General features: G+C 49.7%; 1 pseudogene across 1 annotated transcript; it reads left to right on the top strand.

Moving 5' to 3' along the window:
* The first annotated feature begins 15675 nt into the window (after positions 1 to 15675).
* Positions 15676 to 16721, top strand: LOC144171313 (uncharacterized; annotated as a pseudogene). The gene is made up of 4 exons (XR_013322954.1): positions 15676 to 15832; positions 15898 to 16105; positions 16196 to 16306; positions 16695 to 16721. The product of XR_013322954.1 is annotated as an uncharacterized LOC144171313 (transcript).
* Positions 16722 to 18280: the final 1559 nt, after the last annotated feature.

The raw sequence follows: 18280 nt of genomic DNA on the forward strand, positions 1-18280 counted from the left end.
GGCATCAATCGTCTCCGAAACCAGCGCATTGATTGGGCGGTCGTACTGCCTCGTTCGGATTTCGAGCGTCTTCTCCATCGCGGCGGCCTCAGACGCGAATTCGGACACGGTCTTGGGGGGGCTGCGGACAAGGCAAGCAAAAAGTTCTTGCTTTACTTCTCGCAACAGAAACTGTACTTTCTTTTCCTCCGTCATTCCTAGGTCCGCACGGCGGAAAAGTCGCTTCATTTCCTCGACGAAGATTACGACTCCTTCGTTCGGGTGTTGCGTTCGAGTTTCCAGTAAAATCGCAGCTCGTTCTTTTCTCACCACGGTCATGAAGGTCTTAAGGAACTCGCTTTTGAATTGCGTCCAGTCGATCAAGGCGCTCTCGTGGTTTTGAAACCAAGTTCGAGCTGCATCCTCCAAGTAAAAGAAAACATGCCGGAAGGTTTCTTCATCGTCCCACCGTTTGAAGATCCGCACGCGCTCCAGCTTCTCCAATCATTCCTCTGGGTCTTCAGCGAGGGCTCCCCGGAACGATGGTGGTTCCCGGGGCTGCTGCAGCATGATTGGCGACGTTGTTTCTTGTACCATGGTGATGGTTGCAGCGTTCCTTCTCTTGGGCCCTTCTGGAATCAAACCGAACTCGGGTGGTAAATCTTGCAGGGGGAGGCTGGCTCTTGTTGGACTGGCTTGGCGGCTTCCCGAGGTTGTAGTGGGCATGAAGGGTGCGTACCCCGCACCTCCACCAGATGTCACGAAGCCAAGGACGACGCAGTTGTCTTGCAGGAGAAACAAGTTTATTGCAGCGAACTTGTGCTACCCTAACAACTCAAAAGAATACAGAGGCGGCGAAGGAGCGGTCGGTCAACAAAGTGACTTCCGTCAGCGAGCGCCGCAGAATCGAATGCCCCGGCGTCTGCTCTGCAGGCTTTTTATCTTTCGGCGCGCGTGGTTCTGGAACCGTCGATTCGCATCGAGAACATTGTAGATGCAAGAAGATTATTCCGGGATGTTCACGTTAGATCGGAATGCTCTCCCTATCAGAACAGATAACACATGCGGCACAGAAAGAAAGAATGGAACACGCGCTTCCCTTGGCACAGAGATAACACAGACCGGCGCAGCCGGGCGGTAAAAGCAAAACACAAATAAACAAACCCAATGCATGGTTCGCGGCAATATGAAGCAGTTCATGATTGCTTTATGATTGTGTCTCTATTGTGCTGCTTGATGGACATAATTGGTCGTCCCAAATGACACGAAAAAATATGAGGACCGGGATGATAGCTTCTCAGAAAAATTTCTTTTTTATTGTCTTGCAATTTACGCTCGGACTGCAGTTATGCGGGTTAATATCATAAGTTGCGTTTGTTTTTTATTGCGTGAGTTGTTATTATAGCAGTGTTTAAGCAGTGGCCCGCTTGGGATAATTACGGGTCACCGTGGTGGCCGAACAGAAAATGACACACGCAAGCGAGATATCTTTTTAAAGGGACACTGAAGTGATATGTAAACATTGCGGGATTACTAGCGCAAATTGTAGTCCGGAGTCCCCAGGCCATGTTTCGACCACTCTAGGCGCGTTTACGCGATTTTATTTAGTAGAAAAACTAATTCGAAAATGCTGTCCTCTCTTTACGCTCGCCCATTTTCTGTGGCGTTTTCGTGTGGCGTCAGGAGGGGATGAGCTGCCAATTGGCTGCGATACCGCACGGCTCCCCGGCCTTCAGACAGAGTCAGTCGGCCCAGCGTTTCGTCCGCCGGCCGCCGGCGGGTCGTCGCAATCAAGGAGGTTAAAAAAAACTGCTTGGTCGCAATTCGTTCGCTTAGTTGAAGCGAAGCCAGGACACGTTTGTGAATGGAAGAATGTGCCTTTCTTTACTTGGTTTGTTTGTACACTAGCTCCAAGTCAACGTCGCTTCACAAGCGCTGCACAAGCGCACATGCGACGCTTCGCTGACTGGTACGCCAGTAGGAAAATATAAGGCATCTTGAAGGCGGGCGAAGAATCAGCGAAGTCAATATAGGTACTAAGGAAATAAAATCAACTGATATGTTTACCGTATCGCGTAAAACTAGGGCGCGGGAAGCACTTCTTAAAGCAAAGCTTTTTACCTTTACCCCCCAAGGGTTCTTTCGCGACCGTTGGTGTCACCAGAAAACTCCAGCGAACAAATAAAAGAATTTACCGGCACCGTGGGGAATCGAACCTGGAACTAATAGACTAACAAAGCGAGAGCCCGTTGTCTTACCGATTTAGCTACGAGCCCACGCGCAGACTGGGAAGACAAGTGATGTACTCACCAAGCACATCTACGGGTTTACCCCCTGCGTTCTCGCTGAATGCCACGTGAAAGCGTCACGCGACCACTCACGCACGTCTAGCGGCCCTGTGCGCACCTTGCTCATGCGCTAAGAGTTACAAAAATAAAAGGAAGCTCACGTCAATGTGCTAAAGCCTGTGGCCTCCAGGGTTCACGTAAACAATCATAGCTCCTTGTCGTCCGCCTCACGCCCAAACCAAGGAATATATTCAAATACTCCTTGATGGCCAGGCCATCACTCCAAGCCCCAGCATCAAGATCATGGGCCTACATCTCGAGGCTAACACCAAGAGTGACGTCTCCTTGCAGCGCCTCAAAAACAGCATTAATCAAAGCATACACATGATCAGGCGAGTTGCCACCAAGAAGCGAGGCCGAGATGAATCCGGTGCCTTTCGATTAATTGAAGCTTTTGTCCTCTAGAGAGTTACTTACGTCAACCCCCTGTCTTCTTCTCGACAAGGAAGCCATAGAGATACTTTATATAAGGATTAGAAAGGCGCTCGAGCAGGCCATTGGTCTTCTCAGGAGTGCGTCCACACAGAGGCTGCTTAGCACGGGATTCCACAACACGGTGGAAGAGCTGACAGAAGGCCATCATTCTAACCAGAAGGTCCGATTTAGAACTGCGACGGGTAACCGCATGCTTCACCAGATTGGCTGGGCCACCTAGAATGTCACTCCGGTTGACGTACTCCCAGACTCTTGGCGACTAAAACTAAATATGCTCCCTTCGCTTAGAAATGTGAACCCTTCACATGAGGAGGGTCACCGAAAAGCCCAGGATCAAGAGCTAAACACCACCCTCGGTGGGGATCATGCAGTTATCTACACAGACGCCTAGCGGCCCTGTGTGTCAGGCGAGGGCAGCACAGGGCAGCACCAGGCGAGTCAGGTGAGGCAGCGAGGGCAGCACCACACATCGAGGGCAGCAATACGCCATCATCGTGGCTGCCTCCAGAACCAACCTCCTTGCGTGTACCTCACTTAAGACTCAAGCAATGACGGCAGCAGAGAGGCAGCCATCACCTTGGCTCTCGCTCAACCAGGGGTTCGGAGGATAGTCATCGATTCCCAGCAAGCCTACTGGAATAACCAGTAGGGTTGGGTGTCCTGACTTGCACTCAGTGTGCTAGAAAAACTCTCCAAGCGGTTCCATTTAGCTCATCTGGACACGCGCTCACGCTTTAATGGAGGGCACCAAACACGGTCGCCAACAAGCCTGCGCTTTTGCCTCCCGTGCTACGGGGCTGCACGAGGACAGTCACCCGCTTGTCACGTTCAGGGAGATAACCCAGCATCATCGCCTTCTGACACAGACCGTACCTTCGCCTTACCCTGACCTTTCCAGAGAACAACAAATTACCCTACGGCTCATACAAACCGGGCTCCTTCCAACAGCCTGCACTTCTTCACTTAATGTATACTAATCGCTACGACGCTGAATGTAAGTTTTGCTCAGAAGTAGGAACACTCCGCCCCGTAATTGGGGTGTGCGACTTTAGCCCTGAGCACCGTACGTTCTTTCCGTCAACTACCCAACAAGAGCAATGGGAGATGCTGCTGTCCAGGCCCTCTCTACCTACCCAGCTTCAGCGGGTGGACAGAACACAGGCCGCGCAGACTGCATATGGGCCTCACAGAAGAAGGAATCACTCCCCAGGGCTGCACTCTGGACCGTTCAGAAATGTGAACAGAAGTATTTCTTCCGGCTCCTCTTTCTCTGCCGCAAATCTCGTCGCCTCCGTCCGCGGCGCAGAGACGGGGAAGACAGATCGTCTAACACCAGGTTGGAGCTTACTTTAATTTTATAAAAAAGTTTCCCCTCTTGTGCTACACGAATACAACTCAACCAAACACCGTTCATGCTTCATGCATTGATTTAACCTTAACAAGAATATCTATTTAAAGTAATAAATGTTGTGGTTAAGTGCATTTCACTTCTCTCTGGTTTTGCTGTTTGGAGAGCGATGTGAGTGAATTTAAGTGACGTGGCATGGGTAATTGGTATGGATGCCGTTTACAGCTTTGCTTTCCAACCACATTCACGGGGTGGATTGGCGCGATTTTTTTGCGCTGGGCGAACAAGCACAGCGGTCAACAGCACGACTATGCATCTGCAAACGCTTTTCCGTCTACGAAATGCAATTGCTAGACGTGAGCTACTGTGGAAACTCGGGCGACGCTTATTGCACGAGCGCAGTACAACAAATAGTCACCTAAGCTGCTTGAAATGCCGAAACTAAATAAAAGTGTAAACCGGTTGTACAATATATACCTTATATTAGCAAGGCCTACGCATCCCGCTCCGTGGCTCAGTGGTCTGAGGCGCTGGATATGTTACCGCAAGTGTTTTGCAAGTCACGAGTTCGAATACCCGCGGGTACGTGCTTTTTTTTGTAAGTTAACTTTTTTGTTTTCCGCCGATGTTTTCTATATTGAGTTCACCTTTTTTTTGGGCCGCAACGTTCATGGCTACACGAACTAGTTCACAAAACGCGCTCAGGCTGGCACTGGCGCGCTAGCGAGTTGCCATAAGCACCGACTGCTTGCAGGCAGTGGGCACAGGCCAGAATGAACAGACCCTTGGCCTGGTGCGAACACGCTTTTTACGATACAGGCATGAGGGAGGCAAGCTCCAAATATGGGGGAAAAGCGCATGACATTTGGGCTTCTGCGGGTACGCGGAGGGCGTTCATGCACTGCGTAGGTCTCGGCTAGTGAATGCTACGACTACAAGCCGTCCTGGGAGGCTTATCTTGTGCATTTTACAGCCGACAACATGGCAGAAGCGCGGTACGGTGATTACTGAGATATTGAGAATGCCCATCCAACAACGCCATTGGTTATGTTTTACAGAACCCAAACTGAAACAGAAACTTGTTTGATTGCTAACCTTGGGCATCGTCCAATCACGGCGCCCCTCCTCCCAACGTCACAGCCTTAGTTGGTGCGGCCGCCGCAAACCGCGCATGGTAGTTTTTCTTCTTTCGCGCTTTGTAAAATAATTACCGATTTGTCAACCGGATAAACGATGAAAAGTGTGCTAATTTGAGCCAGTCTACGCAGTGCAAGCAAAAACGGGAGCTTGACAAATTCACTTCAGTGTCCCTTTAACTAAAAAGGGGTTAGGCCAGCGATTAGGCCAGCGATTAGCTCAGTTGTCCCAATGACGGTCTTTCATAGAACTATTCCCACAATGTTCTATTAATCGCACCACCTTTCACCTGATTCTGTCAAGAAAGGAGCTAGTTGAATCAAATTAACACAAATTTAATTCACAAGTATGCTAATTCACAAGTATTTAATTCACAAGTAATTCACATAAAACAAATGCAAAACATAGATCAGAACAAACATTGACCGCGACAAAAATGAAATATACCACGTCTACTATAGAGGTAAAGGTTCAAGAACGTAACATGGAGGTTCAAATAAACGAAACTGGAACAAAATACACATTTTGTTTTCATTTTCAATAACCCAGCGAATGAAATGTACGCGGGAAATCATGCACAAATTCTACACAGGTAAATGTTTAGGAATAACGCTAACATGGAGATTTAAATTGACATTTTTGGCCAACGCATTTTCATAACTCGCCCTCGATCATTAGCGACGGCTGAGTTTAAGGCGTTGCTCCCACCTTCGCATGTAACCACGGAACTTGTTTGAACCTTTTATATAGAAATCAATCCTTGTCACAATGTATACAGAACCCAGCCAAATTTTCTATCAAGGTCTCACGTGCTGGTCGCAACCAACGCCGTTAAGGTGTTTGTTGTGAATACGGGCTGCAGCACATCCATAACGCTGTCATGGTGGAGCTCCTTGTCGCGAAGCAACTGGTAAACACGTCCTAGAGATCGCTAATAAACTATAAAAAATGCACGGAAGGATTCAGAAGTCCTGCCAAATTACAAAAGGTAGTAACACAGTGGCATCTACCCTTGGCATTCAGGATTGGTCCTGCAGACTTGGCACTTCGTTTTCAGTACACACTTCCTTACCAAGTGCCTGCATGCGACATAGCAGGTTAATAAAATACGAAGCCCACTAACGACACTACAAGCATCAACGGTAGGGGTATCCCAGATGAGGGCTCTTGGTATTTTCGTTCCAAATATGGGAACGTAAAAAAACAGTAAACTTTTTGCAGCATAGAATGTGCGCCCCGTCACTTTTGCTTCATGCGCAGAGTCAAGAAGGGGAAGAGGGAAGAACATTCCTGGTGCCTGTCCGTCAATTTAATCCCTCTTTAACTGGAACTCTGCTATATCTCAAAATATCTTCTCGAGAAACTTTTTCTCACCGTGTGTTTACCTCCCATAGGCACTACGCATTTGCTTGCTTTATCTCGAAACGTTTTTTTTTCGGAGGACCACGGATGTCTCGAAATACTGCCAGAGAGGACACAAGACAAAGTCCGCTGCAGGCAGCTGATAAGGTCCCCGTTAGAATGATTACTCCCACTACTCACCCAACGCGATCGTGAAGTGCAAGTTTACACGGACCACGCGTCCCCGTTACCGGAATGCTGTATATGGCGTGTATATCGTTGAGATAGCTGCAGCATCCTGTGGATGACGCAACTGATCATGGGGACGAGGAGGAGCCTCCAGAATTGTTTCTGCCTACAACGGCAGAAACAATTAACATACACGCTGCGTCTGCTTTGTAACAAGGTACAATGTAGCGGTGGCGACCACTAATTCATGCGATGCATTGAGAAGCTCGAGTACCCTTTTCTGGGATGCAGATGCGAGCGCGAAAATAGCCGAATACAGTTATTCCTTCTGCAATAATAAAAGTTTCTTTTTCCTGCCAATTAATTTGTCTGTATTACGAAATCTCCCCTGTGCGATATAGTGCTTTTGTTAGCAGCACTAGCTGTTATTTCAGGGACCTGGCTACAAATTTTCTGCATTTGGTACTGGAAACTCCGCGCTTATCTAATGCTTTCAGAAAACGCATAAAAAATGAGAAAGTGTCGTTTGGGGGGGTCGATAATTTTATGGCGGGTCGTACTAAGCGGAGTCATAACGTTTCTGCGTCTACTTTCTAAATCTGCTGACCAAAGGCACAGGTTCGATTCCCGGCCCCGGCGGCCACTTTTGCGATGGATGATAAAAGCGAAAACGCCCGTGTCTTCGAGATTTCGGCGCACGTTAAAGATCCCCAGGTGTTCAAAATTAATCCGGAGCCCTCCAGTACTGCTTGCCTCAACGCCTGTGTAGCGCAGACGCATTAAACCTGATAATCCAAAATAAATCAGCTTCGCAAGCGCAAAACACCGCAGCGAGCAACGCAAATATTGCAGCGCGCTGTCTGGGAGCTGGTGCCGGGGAGCGCCGGCTGTTCAGCTAGTACACTCTAGTCGAGCTGGCCGACGCCGGCGCTCACTACGAGGCACAAGCTCACGTGCACCCGCCATTTTTTTTAATGCGAATGCATTTATTAGCCGGGGGTTGTCTTGCTCCGTTGGCCGGCGTGCGCCTGCATTGCTCCAGCGCGAGCGCACGTGAGCGCGCGCCTCGTAGTTCTGCCTTCGTCTTCGTCGTCGTCGTAAATGCGAATGCATTTCTTAGTCGGGGGTAGTCGTGCTCCGTCGGCGTGCGCCCGCAGGTGTTATCTCTCCGCGCTCCCCCTCACCCCTAGCAACAGCTGTGGCCGCTTAGCCCTCGCTCGAAACGCCGTTGCCGCACAGCTGGACGCGGCTATGGAAAGTGTGCGCGTGCGCTCCAAACCCTCCGACCCCATAGTCTTGGTTGGCGACTTCAACGTTGACGTGCGCAAGAAGAGTGGCGAGTGGCTGGTCAAGTACATGCAGACCAGGCGCTCTATGCCAGAGTTACTGGATGTAGGAGTTGCGAAATTCCCCATAGGCCCCATGTATCAAAAAGTGGCCCTGAGATTGGTCCACTGCTTTGGATCTTGTTTTACAGTGGCGCCATCTTTTGGTGACTAAATAAACTATACAACTTGCTTCGCCGCTCGACGACCTGGGCGAAAAATGGTATTTGAGTGCTTACGTAAATTCGTTATGCCAAAGGAGTCCAATGTGTTGAACTATGCAAGTGTTTTATATACATAGGGAGCAAAAGTAGTAAACAGAAATGCGACCATGGGGTCAACCGTCGCTTACGCACTGTCGTCTGCTGCGCGTCTTCTTCGGTCTTCTGGCCACAAAAAAATGAATAAGTCGCTTCGACGGCTTTATGCCACCTGAAACTGATTATTTAGAGCCGCTTGATTGACTACTGGATTATTTTTGGCATACAATGAGCTGTAGGCTAAAAGATGACTCCGAATTTGGTACTTCAGTTCGGACCTATGCTCTGCCGGAGTGCCCGCACAAGCGCTAATTGGTCGAGGCAGATGCGCGGACGCAGAAACAATCACCACCTAAAAACCGGAGTTAAGATAGTAATGACTAACTTAAGGAAGCACAAAAATAAAGAATTATGCACTTTAAAACAAAATTTAACCTTAAATTGTCAGTTTGAATATATATTTTGTTTTTTTGATAGTGCATGCGGCGACCACAGTGGCGCCACGGTACGCACGATCCAAAGTAGGGGGGGTCCAGGCGCGGGCCGTTTTTTGATGTGGAGTTTCGCAACTGCCTACATCGAAGAGCTCTGCTCTATGCATTGTCTCTCTGCCGGCTTCGACACGTGCCCAATTACGCAAGAGGGAGAGTTTCTACGGAAGCGGCGCATATACTACGGACCCGCTCTGAGAACACATCAAGACAAGTCCGTCTGGTTTGGACACCAGCGCACTCGTCCCTCCGGGCGAACGAGATGGCACACGAGGCAGCCCGAGGATTCTGCAACCAGGCTGACTCCGAGTCCGAAGAGGTGCCGTCTGACACGTGGGGGAGGGATCGGCTCTGGACATATCAGGAAATTACCCAGCACTATAGACTGAGTCGCCTGAAACTTCCGGCAGCTCACAGATCCCTCACAAGAGGACAATCAGTAGCGTGGCGTAGGCTGCAGACATTCACTTTCCCCCACCCCGCCCTATGCCATCGACAGTACCCAGAAAGGTACCAGGGCACATGCAAATGGTGTGGACTGCCAGCTGCTTCACTGACCCACATGGTTTGGGCCTGCCATCTCAAACCCCAGTCCGCCAACCCCGGATTCCACATCAGTAATTCCGAGCAGTGGGAGGCCGCGCTGCTCAGCTGCATTCCCGAAGTACAAGCTGCGGTCATTCAGCTGGCGGAAGACGCCTCCAGGGTCCATGGGCTCCTGGCCGCCGTCTGACGAAGCGCCCACCCGGAACCTCCCTCTCGGGTGGTTACGCTCAGCAAAGATGACAAATAAAGTTTTATCTCTCTCTCTCTCTCTCTGCCCCACTACCATTCACGGAAGTTGCATTGATCTGGTCTTTACGCGAAACTGTGACGCGCGTATGCTTCTCAAAGACCCTTTGACCATGCACTTTAGCGATCACAAGGCAGTGATTGTGGCCGTCAGGTACAACGATAACACAAACAGGTGCTGATGAATAAATGATTACGTTCACACTGTCGTCATTAATTACGCCATTACTCGCAACACACTCATCGGTGCACCCAATGCATTCGCATTTCTGCACGATTCCCTTCGGGGAGGTGCGGGGGAATTTTTTTTTAACAGCGGAGCTACTGTAGCTGGCCGTAATGCCTTGCGCGCAACGCTCTAAAAATACCAATTAAATGTAGAACTCTCGTGAGCGCGTGCCTCGCGGAGCGCTGAGCGCCCCCGGCACGTCCCGTGGCTTTTGCAAAAAAAAAAAAAAAAAAAAAGGAGCCAGAAAGTGCAGGGTGCTCGTGAGCACGTCGCTCGATGCAATATCGATGACTACAACTAGCACAGTGCAAAGCGACGGCGTAGCATGTCCTTAGTGCTCACGTAGAAAAAAATCCTGCAGCTTCGCTATGTTTCAAGCCTTGCGCAACTTTTTGCAAGCTTCCCCAGATTTTTTTCTTGTTACGCTGGACGGCGGAACTAAAGGCTTAAAAATCTCTGCTTTTAAAAGAATAAATATCACTCAGGAGTCTATCTGCACATTTCGTTTTCCCTTACAACGCTTATGGTGAATAGAAAACTTCCGCAATAAAAAAAAATGAAGCGCGACCAACCAAAGTTCGTATTTCGTTGGCTATAGATGTCCCACTGTATTCAGTTTGCGCAAGGATGGTGTCCCGAATTTTAAGTTGTATTTTTCATGTCTGCGAAGAAAAACTGCCGAGTTTGTTTGCGCGTTTGAAGCGCGAGGCGGTGAAAACCGAACATGGGGGTGTGTACACGCGTTTTTTCACGTTTCAAACGGCGTATTATTTCGAGGTTGACCGCGAAAATATAGAATACACATGGATACTCGCGAAATGAGCTAGGGACGTGGTCTCTACAGGGCGGCATACTCCACGTACCCAGCAAGAAACTATTTCTTTCACTGATGTTACTCAATTTACACATACAGGACTTCAGGCCTGGGACGAACAAAGGCTAGAGTACCGTGTATTTTTGTTTTGCGTGCGCAAAAAATGCCTTACGGGAATGCCAATCTCATTGATGGTCAGCAGAAAGCGGCTAGCTCTAACAGTTTGTGTCTTTCCTGGGGGACCGCCGTCAGCACTACAGTGAACCAAGATGTGGTCTGCGAAAAATAAAGGCATCCGCGTGCCAGTTGTCTCCGTTCAACCCCACTGCGCATGCGCAATCCCCTAGCGGCCAAGTCCCTAGGCAGTCCGGTGGGGGCAGCAGACGACATTTCCCACAGCTCCCGCACAATCGGGAAGGGGTCGTGGTTGTATTTACATCGTTTGATTTTTTGTGTGTGCTCGTTGTGCGCGGAACAATGCCCACAACTTGTGCTGCGTTCCGCTGTAAGTCGGAGTGCCGAAAAGGGAACGGTGTCGGCTTCTATCGCTTCCCGTCGTCCGCACGCGATCGGCTACGGCGGCTTGCGTCGCTCGCGTCGGCTCGGGTGATGGGAACTTTAGGCTTAGCATCCTGGCGGATATTTGATCGCCGCTATCTGTGCAACTGCGAATGACAATCCGCAACACAACTTTTCACTACACCATCATCCCCTTTCTCGCATGTGGAACTCTAAGTTATAACTGCCGTTTGAGCGATCGGTGACCAAGACATCTGCGTAGCCTGTTTCGATGCTTCCGCGCAGGTATCGCCATCTCTCGGCCGCTCGGCGCACCGCGCGCCGCGGCGACCGGTCAGCGTACGCTTGCATCGCGGCAGATATATCTGATCGCCGCTTTTAAAATAAGCCCTGACAACAATCCCTAGCACAATTTTTCACCACAATAACACCTACTTTCTCGCATGTGGAACTTTTTAGCGATCACATTGATTCAGAAGAGCAGCGACAAGCGCGGTTGCTACCGTGGTCTGCGCCGGTTCGAGCCGCTGAGTGTGCCGAGCTGGCAGGCGCGGCCGGCGTGTGCGCGGACTGTTTCCAAAGGCAGAAAACGCTTCACGATTGCTTGCTTTATCCATTTCTGGCGAACAAACGCGCAGAATCTACAAATTCAGCTCAGCGATCATTGTAGTTGACCATGGAGCAAAAACAGTGGGCGGAGCGACGCTGACGACGCATCTCATGCGCGCATCAGGCCGTCTCAAATTCACGCGTACGACTAGTCGTGGCGACAGTCGTAACGATCAGTCGCATGCGAATCGCGTATACCAATCGTACATGTGTCCAGCGCTTAAAGGCATTTTGCGAACTGTCGGCCTTTGTTGAGCTGGCGATCGCACTTCATGCCAGACGACTCCAAGTACTGCTCGCTCTGCTACTCGGACGGCACACGGATCTGTCCGAGATTTCTCTGCCAGCCCTCATTCAGTGATAAGAAGCCGCCTGGTATTATGTGATGACCAGGGGCTGTCATCTTAAGGCGTTATAACACCAACACAGAAGAAAAACTTCGGCTGCTCCTTGCCGTAATGTGGGATTGCCGTGCATACAACGAGAACGCAGCCGGAGGAAACGCCGGCAAACCCTACCGCCTCAACTTCCGCTAGGCACGCTAGGTGGCAGCACACCGCAATGAAAGAGGCGGATTGCCTTCGGGATCGTTCACTTGGATCAGTGCTGAGTAGTACGTTGTATCAGTCTAAAGAGTGGTGCCCCGCAAGGATATATTTTGTCACCTGTTCTGTTTAATTTGTTTGTTAATGATCTTGTTATTGTTGCTAAAGCTATGATAATGTATCAATACGCTGATGACACCACGCTGGTGTCGGATTACTCGGATTATTCCCTAGCTCTTCAGGATGGTGCTAGAAATGTAGCCTATTGGTTTGAGGCGAACCTAATAACAATTATTCCTGCACAAAGTCGGCTAATTTGTTTTCGCAATCCACAGAAAACAGTTCCAAATGACTTGTTTAGTTTGACGCTTGTTTATTACTCATCCACCATTACGAGCCTCCTTGGCAGCTAATATCAGAACATTTTTATTTCATAACCAAGCAAGCTGCGTACGTGAGGCATTCTTCGAGTAAATGCGTTGGTAAAATTACTGAAGCAGTAGTGTTACTCACCTGAAAACAAAGCACATTTTAGGCGCAGGATCGCATTAAGAAGGTCGGCCGCAAATCCAAAAGCCCGACGGCATTCCTTCATAATAGGCGTAGCATTTTTTATGTACTAGTGGGGCGTTTTGTAAATACATTATTTAATTTGTGACCTGGCTTAAACATAGGTCTACCCTGAGCAGGCATCTTCTCTCGAAATTTGTCCGATTAACCTAGTATACTGATGAGCCCTGCTACATGCAAACAATAACTCCCATTTTTCAGGAGTACTATGATGGCTTTTGTTCTTACTGCACTGGTTATTATCCAACTACCTCTTTGCAATCCACTTCAAGGGCTTTAACACTGAAGCAAAGCTAACTCGCTTGCGCCGTTCAACACCGAGCAGTAGCAGACGACTTCAGGAGGAGAGATCTGAACGCGACCGCCGCGCCACCGCTGCGCGGGCGCCAGGATGGGGCCGCTCCGCGAGTGCGCGTTATTTCCCAACTGAGTTAATCTAAAAACGTTGGCCGTCACCTTACCGTTGTCAGATGGAGTGGGTGGTTGCACAGAGGTGCTTGCCCCAGAGCTTACAAACTCATCCATCCATCATCATCCAACTACGCTGCTCAGGTAAGGGTCCCCGGGTGGTGTGGGGCGTCTGAGGTTTTTTTGTTTAGAGCAGCGGTCCTTTTTTTTTATGTGGGCGAGCGTCATTCGCTTGGTTCAGCTTTGAATCCAGCAATCCGTAGTCTCGCTCCGAGGTGCGTAGCACAACTTCGAGAGCCATCGGGCGACCCGAAAATGCGGGATGGGGGGGCGGGGGGCATTATGGGGGGGGGGGGGGGAGATGCTTCAGGGGTTACCTGGTCTTCTTGGGCAATTTTCGGTGGCCTTTTCCGTCACGGCACCGTCACGTCAAGAAGCCGCGACGGAGCCGTAAACGGAGTAGTGTTCGTACTGGAGCTCTCCGTCAGAGTGCAGGGTCGTCTGCCCAGTGATCAGTTTAGCCTAGTATTCAGCGTGCTTATTGTGTAAAGTAAAGAATTGTGCTCACTTTTTGCTAAATTTAGCCGTAAAAATGTGTTTTTTTACCGCGAGGCATGGTCCCGTCGCGTTGATGGGACGGAAACGTATAGAGCTCGGCCTCCGGTCACCGTCGCACCGTTTTCGGGGAAAAATCGCCCGGAAAACCGTCGCCCATAACGGAAGACGGTGACGTGACGGTGACGTGACGAGGTTAAAAACGGCTGTGTGGATGAGGGCTTACCCGGCGTGCGGTCGGCGTGCTGACAAAATCCTGAAAGGACGCTGGAACAGCTGATAGTTTAACTTGAATCTCGAACATACTTTGACTCTCGAACTCGAACATATGCGCCACCGCTGTTTGTCGCTAAAACTTTCACGATGTTTTATTGACCGGATGTTTAATCGGCTTCTCAAATTGTTTGCTGTACGTGTGAAATTGAAGGCTCACTATTTTTTTAGTGCCACCCATACAAGCGTGCCGAAACAAAGGGACAGTTCGAAATTACGTGCGAAGGTGTCAAACAGTGTAAATGTTGCTGATCAGGTGGTGCTTGCCTAAATACCAACTAAGGAGTCCCTCTGCGGCGCCGTTCCATAATATACAGGCTGTATTCATGCATTTTTTTGTTCCGAAGCTGTTCCGCAATAAGTTCAAAACATTTATCCTTTTCGTGTGGTGCTTGTTCAGTCTTGAATGATACAAGTGCTTGAATAACCTTTGAAAGCATTGTTGGGTTCCTGTGAGTTCAGTGTATGTGTCTTCTCTTTGGTTTAAATAAAAACTTCAACGTCAACATGGCAGCAAGCAGCTGATCATAACTCTGTGTTTTTACGAAAAAGCCAGAGCCTTTTAATATCTTATTTTGCTGGAGGACATGGTGTAGGCAAGCATGTTAGTGTGCTGGATTTTAAGAGAGCATAATTGTGCTCTAAACAGCTGTACAAAAGCCTTGCAAAGCCTAAAGCAATGGCATTCATTTCGCTGCAGGTACCAGTTGTGTCACAGTGCAAGGAGCAGACCAGCAGGTACCACAAGAAGCTGCACCAGGCATGCAACCAGTTTCCAAGTCATTGGATTGACGATCAGCAGCGCAAGACGGGGCAAGCATGCCGCCAGCCTGTGAAAAATACCGCAGTTCTAGCAAGGACCACCCGCAAAAAAGCAAAAGGGGGCTGGGAGAGGTTGACGGCAACTATGTGTAAATAGTAAAAATAATTGTGTTCATTCAGCTGCACAATAAGAGAAAAACAACTGGTGAGGAGAGCGCCTTGCAGTGCCATGGAAGATGTTCTTTGAATCGATAGTGTTAGACACTCAAGATGCAAACTAATTTTCTCGCGTGCTAGAAAATTAGTTGTTCAAGACCATTCATTGTATGTATATAATGACTTATACGGGCGTACGGCTCATATTTCGCCGCGCGCATGCAGCGCCGTTTCCTCCCCTGGCGGCCTTTGCTCCCATTTCATTGCCGCACACGGGGTGCGCTCTTCCGCAGATTCGCTTGGAGTACGCTGCTTGCTGCATCGCCGTGATGAAAACTAGCGCGCCTAAGAGGAAAAGACAGGGCTCTAAATATTGTTGTGTAGTTGGGTGCCACTACAGCGTCGCAAACACGAAGGGAAAAGAGCCCATCATCAAGTTCTATTCGTTTCCCGGCAAGTGGTACGAGACAGACCGCCGAGAAGCCTGGATTAGGGCTGTGCGGCGGAAAAGTGAGTGACCGTTTCTCTGCCTTTCTCCTGTCATTCAGTAGCTGAACTGCCCTAAATTACCTTACTTTCTAATAGCTCTGATGGCTCCCCGTGGCTCCCCCCAAAAAACACACGAATATGCAGCAGGCACTTCGTGAACAATGCAAAGAGCGAGAGCCAGGCCAACCCAGCCTACCTGCCGACTCTGTTTCCGGATGTTTACAAAAAGCGGCGGGTAAGCGGTGAGAGACACGAAAGGTAAGATGAAGGGTAGAATCAGCCAGATTTCGCACTGACTTATACTCGCCCTGCTTTTACCGCAGATGGGCAAAGCGGAATCGATCAGCTGCTAGAAATTTGACGTCGCCTCATCCGCCCGAGGAATCCTCACCCGTGGACGTGCTGTCGAACGCGTCGGAGGACGACTGCTCGCCAGAAGCGGATGCGCAATCAAAAGCCTTGGAGCAGGGCTCGCTGCTCTTGACGGAGGTGGAAGTCGACGCTCAGCAGTTTACATTGACTTGCGTCGCGGTTAGTTGTCTTACAACGTGCAGATCGCAGGCTATGTGACCGGTGGCATGTAGCTCACCATATATAATTGTTTTTCTTCGAACTACACAGGAAACGCAGACAGATCCTGTGTGCTGCAAGGGTCCTTTGCAGCTCATGCTGTCTGCAACCGATGGAACCCATGGGGCCACACAAGTCACTCACGTTGCTCAAGCAGACAAGGTGATTTTTTTTTAGCACTCAAAGCAACATACTTTCAACTCCTTCGATGGGGTAACTAAAAAAATAAATCTACAATTAAATTGTGTACCTGTTAAAATAATAAATTTGTACGCAAAAACGCCCGTGTGTTCGACATTTCAGCACACGTTAAAGATCCTCAGGTGGTCAAAATTAATCCGGAACCCTGCACTACGGCGCGCCTCGTCGTCTGTGTAGCGTCGGCGCGTTAAACCTCATAATCAATCAATCACGAAACCACGGTGAAAAGAGGAATCGAGCGAATGCATTCCTAATCAAAATACATGGGAACAGGTCCGCGATGGTCTTGTTCACGTCCCGCTTGGGTTTTTTTGACGGTTTTCCCCACTGCTGGGGTCTGCTTGTGCAGGTATCGTCAGTTGCCTCATTCACGTAGGCGCACACAGCCGCGGCATGCTTACAGCGGCCGGTTATTCCCGCCTTGCAAGAGCACGTCCCGGAGGCTACGGACCGTGTGTGAGCGCAGATCTGCATGCGAAAAGTCAATTTAGTATCACCACCTTTGAGTACTTAGCCTCTGAGCGCGAATACATTCGACAAGAGCGGTAGAAAGAACACAAAAAAGAGAAAGAGCGTTTACCTTCAGACGCACGTCGTAGACGACGTTGTCTTGCACTTGTGAAACGCACTTGGCGTTCAGCTGATGCTCGTCTGCTTGCATTATCTCCTCCACCGCGAACACATGTTTCACGAGTAGCTTTCCTTTCTTTAGGGTCGCCTTCCTAAAAAATAGCTCACAGTTTTTGAGAGGAAGGAAGCCGCAGTAGAATGCCAACGTGTTAGCCGCCATTGAAAACCAGCAGCGGCCGCACGGCAGCTCGGTGCGCGTACGGCAATCTAGGGCGGTTCTCCGCCGCGCGCAGCGCTGCTAGTATCGCTCCGGCGCGCCACCTGGCCCAGCCGTACGCCCCTATAGCACTGGCTTGACTTTGCAATAGCCTAGGCACCGTGTGATACCAACTTCATTTAACTACTCGTAGCATCAACATGAAGACTTGGGGACGTGTTTATTGAAGTGACAGAATGAAGTATTCTGCGTGGTGTTTTAGCCCACTGTGTTCCATAAGTGGTATTCACATAAGAGACTCTGCTGAGGAGGAGGGAGAGCTCCACGTCCTCGCTGCTCATTTGAATCCACATTAAAGCCAGGTTCGTCTGTGCACCTTTCACAAACTGTTTTTGTGACGCTGCTGCCACCTCCAACAAGATATGGATGAAGGCATGGAGGAAAGAAAAGTTTAGGAGGGAGCGTCACGTGACTATCGGAAGCCTAGTCATAAAAAATAAAAAGGAAAAACTGATGGGAGATGCCCCACCTCAAGTGATAGGAAAGCTGTAGTTCTTTGCGCCTCACGCGGCCGCCCGCCTGCCCGCGCTATGCTTCGTCGTTCCCTTTGGTTGCCGGGCCGTCCGGGTATTCAGGTTTCGGCGACGAGTCCCCGTCCGGGCGTTGCGCGCAGCGCTGCCTGCAGCCCTAACGCGCAGCGGGCTGATCGTGCAGGCAAAGTGTTCGGACGGGAGAGACAGAAAACATTTATTTATTAATCTCTGGGATCCGTCGAAGTGCGCCGCAGTCGAAGTGTCGTGTTCCGCCACAGTGCAAAAGTGGAGATGTCAGAGTACGACATCTGTGCCTCACATTTTATTTCACAAAACTCACCTCACTTCCTTTTTTCTTGTCATTTTATCTTTTCACCTCCCAGGCGTAATTTAGCGTTCGTTACCCATGTACCTATCGCACGGATTGAGCAGTACTCGGACAACCAGCCCGCGTTCTGCCTGCGACGCGAGGCGGAAAATGATTTGTTCTTCCCGCGCCCGCAACCAACATCAGTGGTTCTGCACCTTTTCTTTCTAATGCACTGAAGGAGATAGCAACGCAAAACAGACGCCGTCACGACAATTGTGGCACGTACAACGTGCCACCATGTCGGA

This window comes from Haemaphysalis longicornis, unplaced genomic scaffold (genome assembly GCF_048455015.1).
Source record: "Haemaphysalis longicornis isolate Haplotype H1 unplaced genomic scaffold, Haemaphysalis longicornis Haplotype H1 scaffold_1, whole genome shotgun sequence".
NCBI classification, from domain to species: domain Eukaryota; kingdom Metazoa; phylum Arthropoda; class Arachnida; order Ixodida; family Ixodidae; genus Haemaphysalis; species Haemaphysalis longicornis.